At 35.9% G+C, this 10697-nt stretch overlaps 1 pseudogene; it reads left to right on the forward strand.

Moving 5' to 3' along the window:
- Positions 1-986: 986 nt before the first annotated feature.
- On the forward strand, positions 987-1615 carry LOC138855943 (uncharacterized; annotated as a pseudogene).
- Positions 1616-10697: the final 9082 nt, after the last annotated feature.

Raw genomic sequence — 10697 nt, forward strand, 5'->3', positions numbered from 1 at the left:
AAGTGGCACACAAATAGCCCTTATATTCCTGCGTGCCGAGGATGCCAAGACCGTACTTAAGCAAGGAAAAGTAAAGATCGGGTGGTCTATCTGTCGCCTCCGTGAATATTCATCTATCACTCGCTGCTTTAGGTGTTTCGAAGTGGGGCATATGGCGCATAAATGTCGCAACCCCATTGACAGGTCTTCCCTCTGTACACGCTGCGGAACCTCAGGACACGTCGCAAAAGTATGCACTAATGCCCCGAGCTGTATGCTTTGTAAAGAGAAACACTCTGTCTTGAGCACGGCATGTCCGAAGTATCTAGAGATGAAAAACTTAAAGGAAAAATGAAGATATTACAATAAAATCTTAACCATTGCCCTGCAGCCCAAGACCTGCTAAAACAGACGGTGTTAGAACAAAACATAGATGTCGCCCTGACATCCTCGAAACTACAGGAACTCCGCAATCCTAAAGAAGGATACAATTCAAATACCACGGGAAGTACCAGCACTAGATTTTTGAAAAAAGTGCTTAAAATTCCAAAAAAAAATTCCTGAAAAATCGGAATAACATCGTACTGGAATCGCGAAGCAAACGACAAGCATTCAATTCATCACGTGTATCGCACAAATCGCTGCTCTAACCACAACGCTCACCGAAACCCAACAATGAATGAATTCCTTCGCAACTCACACAACACCTAACGTCACAGTCACCAACCAATACCAGGACTGTACACCAAACATTACCGACGCATCACAAATCAACCTAGAAGTGTTCAAAACGTTACCAATATTTATGGCCACACATGGAGAACATCAAGGATTACCTTACTACACCCACATATTACACGGCACTCTCAATTGTACATTCGAAAATTCAAGGAGAGGCGTCCGATATTTTAATAAACCACCACACTAAGTTCAATTTTTATTCAGTAATAAACCGTCTTGATTACACCTATGCGGACCAGAGACCTCTGTATGTGTTGCTCGACGGAATGAAGATATTAAAACAGGGAAAAAGGGCCTTGGCAGAGTTCCATAGCGAGGTCACCAAGTCACTTAATTTTGCACTCACTAATTTTGAGATGGACAGCACAGGTAATCCCTCAGCTATGAAAGAATATGCGAACCAGGAAGCTGTACGGAGATTCATTCTTGGTCTGAACAGCAAATATACCAGCGGCACCCTCTGTAGCCACAATCCAAAGGACCTAGAAAACGCTTACGCTATCGCAAGTACGATATATCATGACAATATGAACTCACAATTCGACGTTCCACAATACAATCAGCACAGACAACATAATACATCACAGTATCAATACACAAGCAGAAGATATCACGAGGAACCACAAAGGTATAAACCTAACGTGCAGGTGCAATACAATCAAACTGCACCCCGCCAACAACACCAACCAATGGATATGACCGCCAAACACAAGGACTACCTCCAAATAACCCATTTCGCGGGGATCCACAGAAAAGGGAAAAAAATTCTTCTTCTCGAAACGTACCACTGAAGGTGCAACGTGTCAACCAAACACGCGACGAAGAATTAACATCGCTTGTACCAGAATATGAAAATGAGGAATACGAAACAGGCAATGTTTTCTTAGGCGCATGAACGATTTGCCGTGTCTGCAACGCCACTGCAGGGATACAGGCAAACTTATCAACATCCTAGTCGATACCGGAGCAACGAACAATTATATTAGCACAAAGTGCAATATAGGTAAGCCAATTAAGATTAAGCCAGTAAAAGTGAAAACCCTTCATGGTTACTCTATAACCAAATCAAAAAAAATTATTACATTATTAGAGCATAATCTTACATTTTTTGAAACAGATGCATTAGAAGAATTTGATATGCTTCTGGGTGAACAGGGACTTAGAAAAATTAAAGCAGAGATCAACCTTTTCGAGTACGAGCTCGGTTATAAATATAGGGCCAAGAAAGAAAGTGAATCTTTGCAAAAAATTAATTATACGGTTAATAGTGAAAATTATAGGACAGAAATCGAAGAAATTATGCAAAAAAATGAAATCACAAACGAAGTGCTACCTTATACTACCGCGATACAAGCTACCATTAGGACGAACTCCGAAGATCCTATTTGGACCAAGCAAAGAAATTAACAAACTTTTAGAAAATGAAATAAATCATCCCAGCAAAAGTCCCCACAACTCTCCCATTTGGACAGTCGATAAAAAAGGTACCGATGAAAAGGGAAACTTAAGCGCAGAATAGTTGTAGACTTTCAAAAGCTAAACGCTCAAACTATTACAGATAGATACACCTGATGTGGCTATGACCATACAGAATTTAGGTAATGCAAAAGTATTTACAACTTTAGATTTAGAGTCTGGCTCCCATCAGATCCTTATTAAAGAATCTGACAGGGAAAAAACTGGCTTTAGCGTAAAGGGAGCTAAATATGAATTCCTTCGTATGCCTTTCGGCCTGAAAAATGCTCCATCAATTTTTCAAAGATGTGTAGATGATATTTTGAGACCATATATCGGCAAGTTTGCATACGTTTATATAGACGACGTTCTCATTTATTCTTCCTCTCCCGAAGAACATATCGAGCACATCCACATGATAATAAACGCGCTTCACCAGGCCAACATGAAGATCTCCAACGAGAAATCGCACTTTTTCCAGGACTCTGTAGAATATTTAGGTCATACAATTAAATTAAAATTAAAGATTTTCCTATTCCCATAACACTTAAGGAACTCAGATCCTTTCTAGGCCTTGCGAGTTATTTTCGAAAATTCATACAGAATTTCGCAGCCATAGTCAAGCCACTTACCACGTTTCTCCTCTGAGGAACGGTGGCATATCCACGAATCAAAGTGCAAAAATAAAAATCAGCTTAGACGAACGTGCACTAGAAGCATTGAACAAAATAAAAGAAGAATTACAAGCCCAGGTTGAACTCTTCCAACTAAATTTTACCAAACCCTTCGAGTTAACCACAGATGCTAGCAATTACGCTATAGGAGCCGTATTATCTCAAAACCAAAAACCCATATCATTTATTTCACGAACGCTCAGCGAAACAGAACAGAATTACTCCACGAATGAGAAAGAGTTACTCGCAATTGTGTGATCACTACAGAAACTACGTAATTACTTGTATGGTATAGCAGATTTAACAATTTACACTGACCATCAATCATTAATCTTCTCCAAATCAGAAAAAACTCCAATACCATATTAAAAAGATGGAAAATTTTCATTGAAGAATATAGTGCAAAACTCGTTTACAAACCCGGACATCAGAACGTTGTCGCTGATGCACTTTCTCGCCAGCACATAAACAACACTGTAAATTCTGATGACTCCCAACATTCAGCACAAAGCTCCCCAACACAAAACCTCAAACGAGTAAAGCAGCCAATAAACGGCTTTAGAAATCAAATTATTGGGAATCAGGCAGATCAAAACTCCGTCGAAATATCGTCACAAAACATATTTTCTAACAGCCGACACACACAACACAAAAACTGAATTACTAGACAGACTAAAAACTATAATTAGACCAAAGGTCACTAACGCATTTCTTATAGACGAACAAATATTATTTTACGTAGAAAACGAGATTATCAACACATTTCCGACTGTATCAATTATACAAGCGCAAAAATTGGTAGACGACATCACCGAAACCGAACAACATCAACGAATCATACAAGACACACACAGACGTGCTCACAGAAACTACAAAAATAACGCATAGGAAATTTCACTCAGATACTACTGGCCAAACATACGTGACGCTTGTAAAAAAAAAGTACAGGACTGCGAAATTTGCCTCACAAAGAAGTATGAACGCCGACCAAATAAACAACCAATAGGTTCAGCACCAATACCGAACAACGTAGGCGAATACATACACTTAGATTTATTTTTTATGAACAATAATATATACATTAGTTCAACCGACAAATACTCAAAATTCTGCCATTTCAGACAAATACCATCAAAGAAGGACACATACAAATACGTTGACGAGATACTATTGCAAATATACCAAAACTCCAGCCTATCATTCGACAACAAATGGGCAACAGGGATAATCGGATGCCCAACTCTCTCCAGTGTGAGAGCGCCTCAAAATTGGCGTTTTTTATAACATTTTCCATTGTAGCCAGATCGGAATTCAAATTAAAATACCCATCATTTATTAAGATTAAATATTTATACATGTATCCGTTAAACATATGCAGAAACTTTTTATACTCTCTTTTTGTGATTTTGTCATATATTAAACAATTGATTTTTGAACTTTCAATACGTAATCAAAAGAATAAATGTATTAGCTCTCAATTAATAAATGTTTTTAAAAATTTTCAATTGAAAATCAATACCACTTAACATAGCTCTCAATTAATAAATGTTTTTAAAAATTTTCAATTGAAAATCAATACCACTTAGCATGACATCACAAAAGATATCATCACATACATTTCAATTTCGCGTTTTCTTTCATTTTCATTGTTTTCTAATATTTGTTAGTGATCTTCAACAGCGGCACAAATCTTTCTGTTTACATATTTTTCTGTAGGATTTTAATCTGGCCGTCCCTCTTTTTCCAATTGCTAAACGTCAGACCTACTGAACTTTGACAGTAGCTTGAGTTCAGTAGGTTTATCAATTGCGCTCTCATTTCCAGTGAGAGACGAGTTGGGCATCTCCTTATCTCCGCGGGCAAGTTGAACGGACGCATAGCACGATAATTGAACTCACGAAAGTTTTGACCCATGAACACAGTTCGGCACCTGATAAACAGATATTCGAAGCAGTCCGACAATACAACAAAACAATCCATTCGGTAAGCAACGAGAAACCCGAGGATATGTTTTTCAATCAAAGAGAGTATCCTGACATCAAAGAGCGTCTTCAAAAAAACCAAGAGAGAGTTTTGCGATCCCATAACCGCAATCGGAAACAACTGACCTATAAAGAAAGAGACGTAATATATTCCAAGACGCACAGAGGGAACAAAAACGTAAAAAAATACGCGAAACACATAGTTAAAGAAGAAAACGGGAAAACAATAACAACCAATAAAAGAGTTATTATATATTATATAAGGACAATATCAGAGTAAAGGCATGTACGGAATAATATTTATCTCACTTGTCTCTATCGTACTTTGCGATAGTATAATAGATTTAACCGATAGGAAATATGTACTTGTAGAAACAGATCCTGTTTACATATATCAGGACACAGCTTTCTTATATCACATATCTAACCTTACAAAAATAATCGCGCCGTACGAAAATATAATGAAATCATCATACAATCTAGAAAACCAACCTGAAACTTAAATATTAGTGAACAAAATAGAATATCTGAAAAATCAACTCATCCAAATATCTATAGACCTAAAAGATCATTTAACTTCCTTGGTTCCATGTTAAAATTGATCACTGGCACACCAGACCACGATGACCTTGTAGAAATCAAAACTTCACTTAATATGCTAATAGAAACTAATAATAAGCAAAGAACAATTAATTCACAGTTCGAAAGAACACTCGAAACCCTTGATCCCAAAGAAATAACCGAAAACATTATTATATCAGAAGTTTATAATGAACTCCAATCAATAACGAACACCCTAAATTTTGCAAAAACTAATAATTTTTACTCTGGCACACTAAATTTAAAAGATGTATATGACTTAATAAAGCATGATAAGTTGGATCTTCCATTAATTAATATATTAGATTATGCAGACATTCATATCTGTTACCTACAAGAAGCAATTATAACCATATACAAATATCCTATCCTCGAAACTAAATGCAGCCTATTTAATGTATATCCTTTAGCACATAAGCATTGTAAAATTAATTTAGACCCTAAGATCGCAAAATGTAACAATTATCAAAGAATATCTAAATGTAAAAATTATATGAGTAACTTTATTTGTAAATCAGAACCCCCTGACAATTGTACTATAAAAATATTAGAAGACAAATCAGCCCAATGCGATACAATCCATGAAAACAATGCTCCACTCCACATCTTAGAGAATGGATATATTTTGACAGATTACCAGCATACTTGGAACAACATACATATATCAGGCCCTAAATTGATAGATTTTAATGAATCCACAAACATCGATAATATCACGTACTAAAATCATTAAGGACAACTCAGAGAAATCATACACAATCAACACAGCGAAAAATTTGAAGTACTCCGTATCCTTTCCTCAAATTCAATCTACAAATTCAGTAATATCCAAAAACTCTCAACATTTTTGATACCTATTGAAGAAAACCCAGTACAGCTGAGGTTCTTTATCATAATGGGATTCCTTACTTTAGTAGTCATTACTTATGGTATTGTAAATCTCTGCCGATACCACGAAAATAGAAAAGCACTTAACAGACAAAGGCAAATTGACGAGTTATACGAAATCGAAATGAACCGTCTTCAACAGCAACTCGTAGCAGCATTTTTGGATATTACTGAATTTGTAGATTGAATTTGAGGAAAGGATACGGAGTACTTCAAATTTTTCGCTGTGTTGATTGTGTATGATTTCTCTGAGTTGTCCTTGATGATTGTAGTACGTGATATTATCGATGTTTGTGGATTCATTAAAATGTATCAATTTAGGGCCTGATATATGTATGTTGTTCCAAGTATGCTGGAAATCTGTCAAAATATATCCATTCTCTAAGATGTGGAGTGGAGCATTGTTTTCATGGATTGTATCGCATTGGGCTGATTTGTCTTCTAATATTTTTATAGTACAATTGTCAGAGGGTTCTGATTTACAAATAAAGGTACTCATATACTTTTTACATTTAGATACTCTTTGATAATTGTTACATTTTGCGATATTAAGGTCTAAATTAATTTTACCATGCTTATGTGCTAAAGGGTATACATTAAATAGGCTGCATTTAGTTTCGAGGATAGGATATTTGTATATGGTTATAATTGCTTCTTGTAGGTAACAGATATGAATCTCTGCATACTTTAATATATTAATTAATGGAAGATCCAACTTTTCATGCTTTATTAAATCATATACATCTTTTAAATTTAGTGTGTTAGAGTAAAAATTATTAGTTTTTGCAAAATTTATAGTGTTCGTTATTGATTGGAGTTCATTATAAACTTCTGATATAATAATTTTTTCGGTTATTGCTTTGGGATCAAGGGTTTCGAGTATTCTTTCGAACTGTGAATTAATTGTTCTTTGCTTATTATTATTTTCTATTAGCATATTAAGTGAAGTTTTGATTTCTACAAGGTCATCGTGGTCTGGTGTGCCAGTGATGAATTTTAACATGGAACCAAGGAAGTTAAGTGATCTTTTGGGTCTATAGATATTTGGGATGAGTTGATTTTTCAGAGATTCTATTTGGTTCACCAATATTTGAGTTTCAGGTTGGTTTTCTAGATTGTATGATGATTTCATTATATTTTCGTACGGCGCGATTATTTTTGTAAGGTTAGATATGTGATATAAGAAAGCTGTGTCCTGATATATGTAAACAGGATCTGTTTCTACAAGTACATATTTCCTATCGGTTAAATCTATTATACTATCGCAAAGTACGATAGAGAAAAGTGAGATAAATATTATTCCGTACATGCCTTTACTCTGATATTGTCCTTATGTATAATAACTCTTTTATTGGTTGTTATTGTCTTACCGTTATCTTCTTTAACTATGTGTTTCGCGTATTTTTTTACTTTTTTGTTCCTTCTGTGCGTCTTGGAATATATTACGTCTCGTTCTTTATAGGTCAGTTGTTTGCGATTGCGGTTATGGGATCGCAAAACTCTCTCTTGGTTTTTTTGAAGACACTCCTTGATGTCAGGATACTCTCTTTGATTGAAAAATATGTCCTCGGGTTTCTCGTTGGTTACCGAATGGATTGTTTTGTTGTATTGTCGGACTGCTTCGAATATCTGTTCATCAGGTGCCGAACTGTGTTCATGTGCCAAAACTTTCGCGAGTTCAATTATCGTGCTATGCGTCCGTTCAACTTGCCCGTTTGTTGTCGAATGATAGGCTGGAGTTTTGGTATGTGTTATTTGTAGCCGCCTGTATATTTGTTGTGCACATATGCCAGTAAGTGTTGACTCGTTATCAGTCATTACAAACTTTGCGTTTGGGTATATTTGCGATAGTATTTCGTCAACGTATTTGTATGTGTCCTTCTTTGATGGTATTTGTCTCAAATGGCAGAATTTTGAGTATTTGTCGGTTGAACTAATGTATATATTATTGTTCATAAAAAATAAATCTAAGTGTATGTATTCGCCTACTTTGTTCGGTATTGGTGCTGAACCTATTGGTTGTTTATTTGGTCGGCGTTCATACTTATTTGTGAGACAAATTTCGTAGTCCTGTACTTCTTTTTTACAAGCGTCACGTATGTTTGGCCAGTAGTATCTGAGCGAAATTTCCTGTGCGTTATTTTTGTAGTTTCTGTGAGCACGCCTGTGTGTGTCTTGTATGATTCGTTGTTGTTGTTCGGTTTCGGTGATGTCGTCTACCAATTTTTGCGCTAGTACAATTGATACAGTCGGAAATGTGTTGATAATCTCGTTTTCTACGTAAAATAATATTTGTTCGTCTATAAGAAATGCGTTAGTGACCTTTGGTCTAATTATAGTTTTTAGTCTGTCTAGTAATTCAGTTTTTGTGTTAAAAAAAAGCGTGTGTCGGCTGTTAGAAAATATGTTTTGTGACGATATTTCGACGGAGTTTTAATCTGACTGATTCACAATAACTTGATTTCTAAAGGAGTTTATTGGCTTCTTTACTCGTTTGAGTTTTTGTGTTGGGGAGCTTTGTGCTGAATGTTGGGAGTCGTCAGAATTTACAGTGTTGTTTATTTGTTGGCGAGAAAGTGCATCAGCGACAACGTTCTGATGTCCGGGTTTGTAAACGAGTTTTGCACCATATTCTTCAATGAAATTTTTCCATCTTTTTAATTTTGTATTGGGGTTTTTTTCTGATATGGAGAAGATTAATGATTGATGGTCAGTGTAAATTGTTAAATCTGCTATACCATACAAGTAATTACGTAGTTTCTGTAGTGACCACACAATTGCGAGTAACTCTTTCTCATTCGTGGAGTAATTCTGTTCTGTTTCGCTGAGCGTTCGTGAAATAAATGATATGGGTTTTTGGTTTTGAGATAATACGGCTCCTATAGCGTAATTGCTAGCATCTGTGGTTAATTTGAAGGGTTTGGTAAAATTTGGTTGGAAGAGTTCAACCTGGGCTTGTAATTCTTCTTTTATTTTGTTTAATGCTTCTAGTGCACGTTCGTCTAAGCTGATTTTTATTTTTGCACTTTGATTCTTGGATATGCCACCGTTCCTCAGAGGAGAAACGTGGTAAGTGGCTTGACTATGGCTGCGAAATTCTGTATGAATTTTCGATAATAACTCGCAAGGCCTAGAAAGGATCTGAGTTCCTTAAGCGTTATGGGAATAGGAAAATCTTTAATGGTTTGTATTTTTGAAGGATCAACTGTAATCCTGTTATATTTAATTATATGACCTACATATTCTACAGAGTCCTGGAAAAAGTGAGATTTCTCGTTTGAGATCTTCATGTTGGCCTGGTGAAGCGCGTTTATTATTATGCGGATGTGCTCGATATGTTCTTCGGGAGAGGAAGAATAAATGAGAACGTCGTCTATATAAACGTATGCGAACTTGCCGATATATGGTCTCAAAATATCATCTACACATCTTTGAAAAATTGATGGAGCGAAGGAATTCATATTTAGCTCCATTTACACTAAAGGCGGTTTTTTCCCTGTCAGATTCTTTAATAAGGATCTGATGGAAGCCAGACTCTAAATCTAAAGTTGTAAATACTTTTGCATTACCTAAATTCTGTATGGTCATAGCCACATCAGGTATGGGGTATCTATCTGTAATAGTTTGAGCGTTTAGCTTTTGAAAGTCTACAACCATTCTGCGCTTAGGTTTCCCTTGTTCATCGGTACCTTTTTTATCGACTGTCCAAATGGGAGAGTTGTACGGACTTTTGCTGGGTTGAATTATTTCATTTTCTAAAAGTTTGTTAATTTCTTTGTTAATGAAATCGCTATCTGACATAGGGTACGGATATTGCTTGGTCCAAATAGGATCTTCGGAGTTCGTCCTAATGGTAGCTTGTATCGCGGTAGTATAAGGTAGCACTTCGTTTGTGATTTTATTTTTTTGCATAATTTCTTCGATTTCTGTCCTATAATTTTCACTATTAACCGTATAATTAATTTTTTGCAAAGATTCACTTTCTTTTTGGCCCTATATTTATAACTGAGCTTGTACTCGAAAAGGTTGATCTCTGCTTTAATTTTTCTAAGTCCCTGTTCACCCAGAGGCATATCAAATTCTTCTAATGCATCTGTTTCAAAAAATGTAGATTATGCTCTAATAATGTAATAATTTTTTAACTTCCCGCTAAGAAAATTGAAAATTTTCTAAAAATCGGGAAGATATTGGTTTCACCCCATTTTGCAAAAATCGAGCTCTCAACAGATCTCGACGTTTTGAGGGTCGAGGAAGCTTCCCCGAACATTTCTACGATGATGTCCGTATGTCTGTATGTGTGTGTGGATGTATGTGTGTGTGTGTGGATGTATGTGACCCTCTTATAACTTTTAAACGGCTCAACCGATTTGAATAAACT

This window comes from Bactrocera oleae, chromosome 2, assembly GCF_042242935.1.
Source record: "Bactrocera oleae isolate idBacOlea1 chromosome 2, idBacOlea1, whole genome shotgun sequence".
NCBI lineage: Eukaryota > Metazoa > Arthropoda > Insecta > Diptera > Tephritidae > Bactrocera > Bactrocera oleae.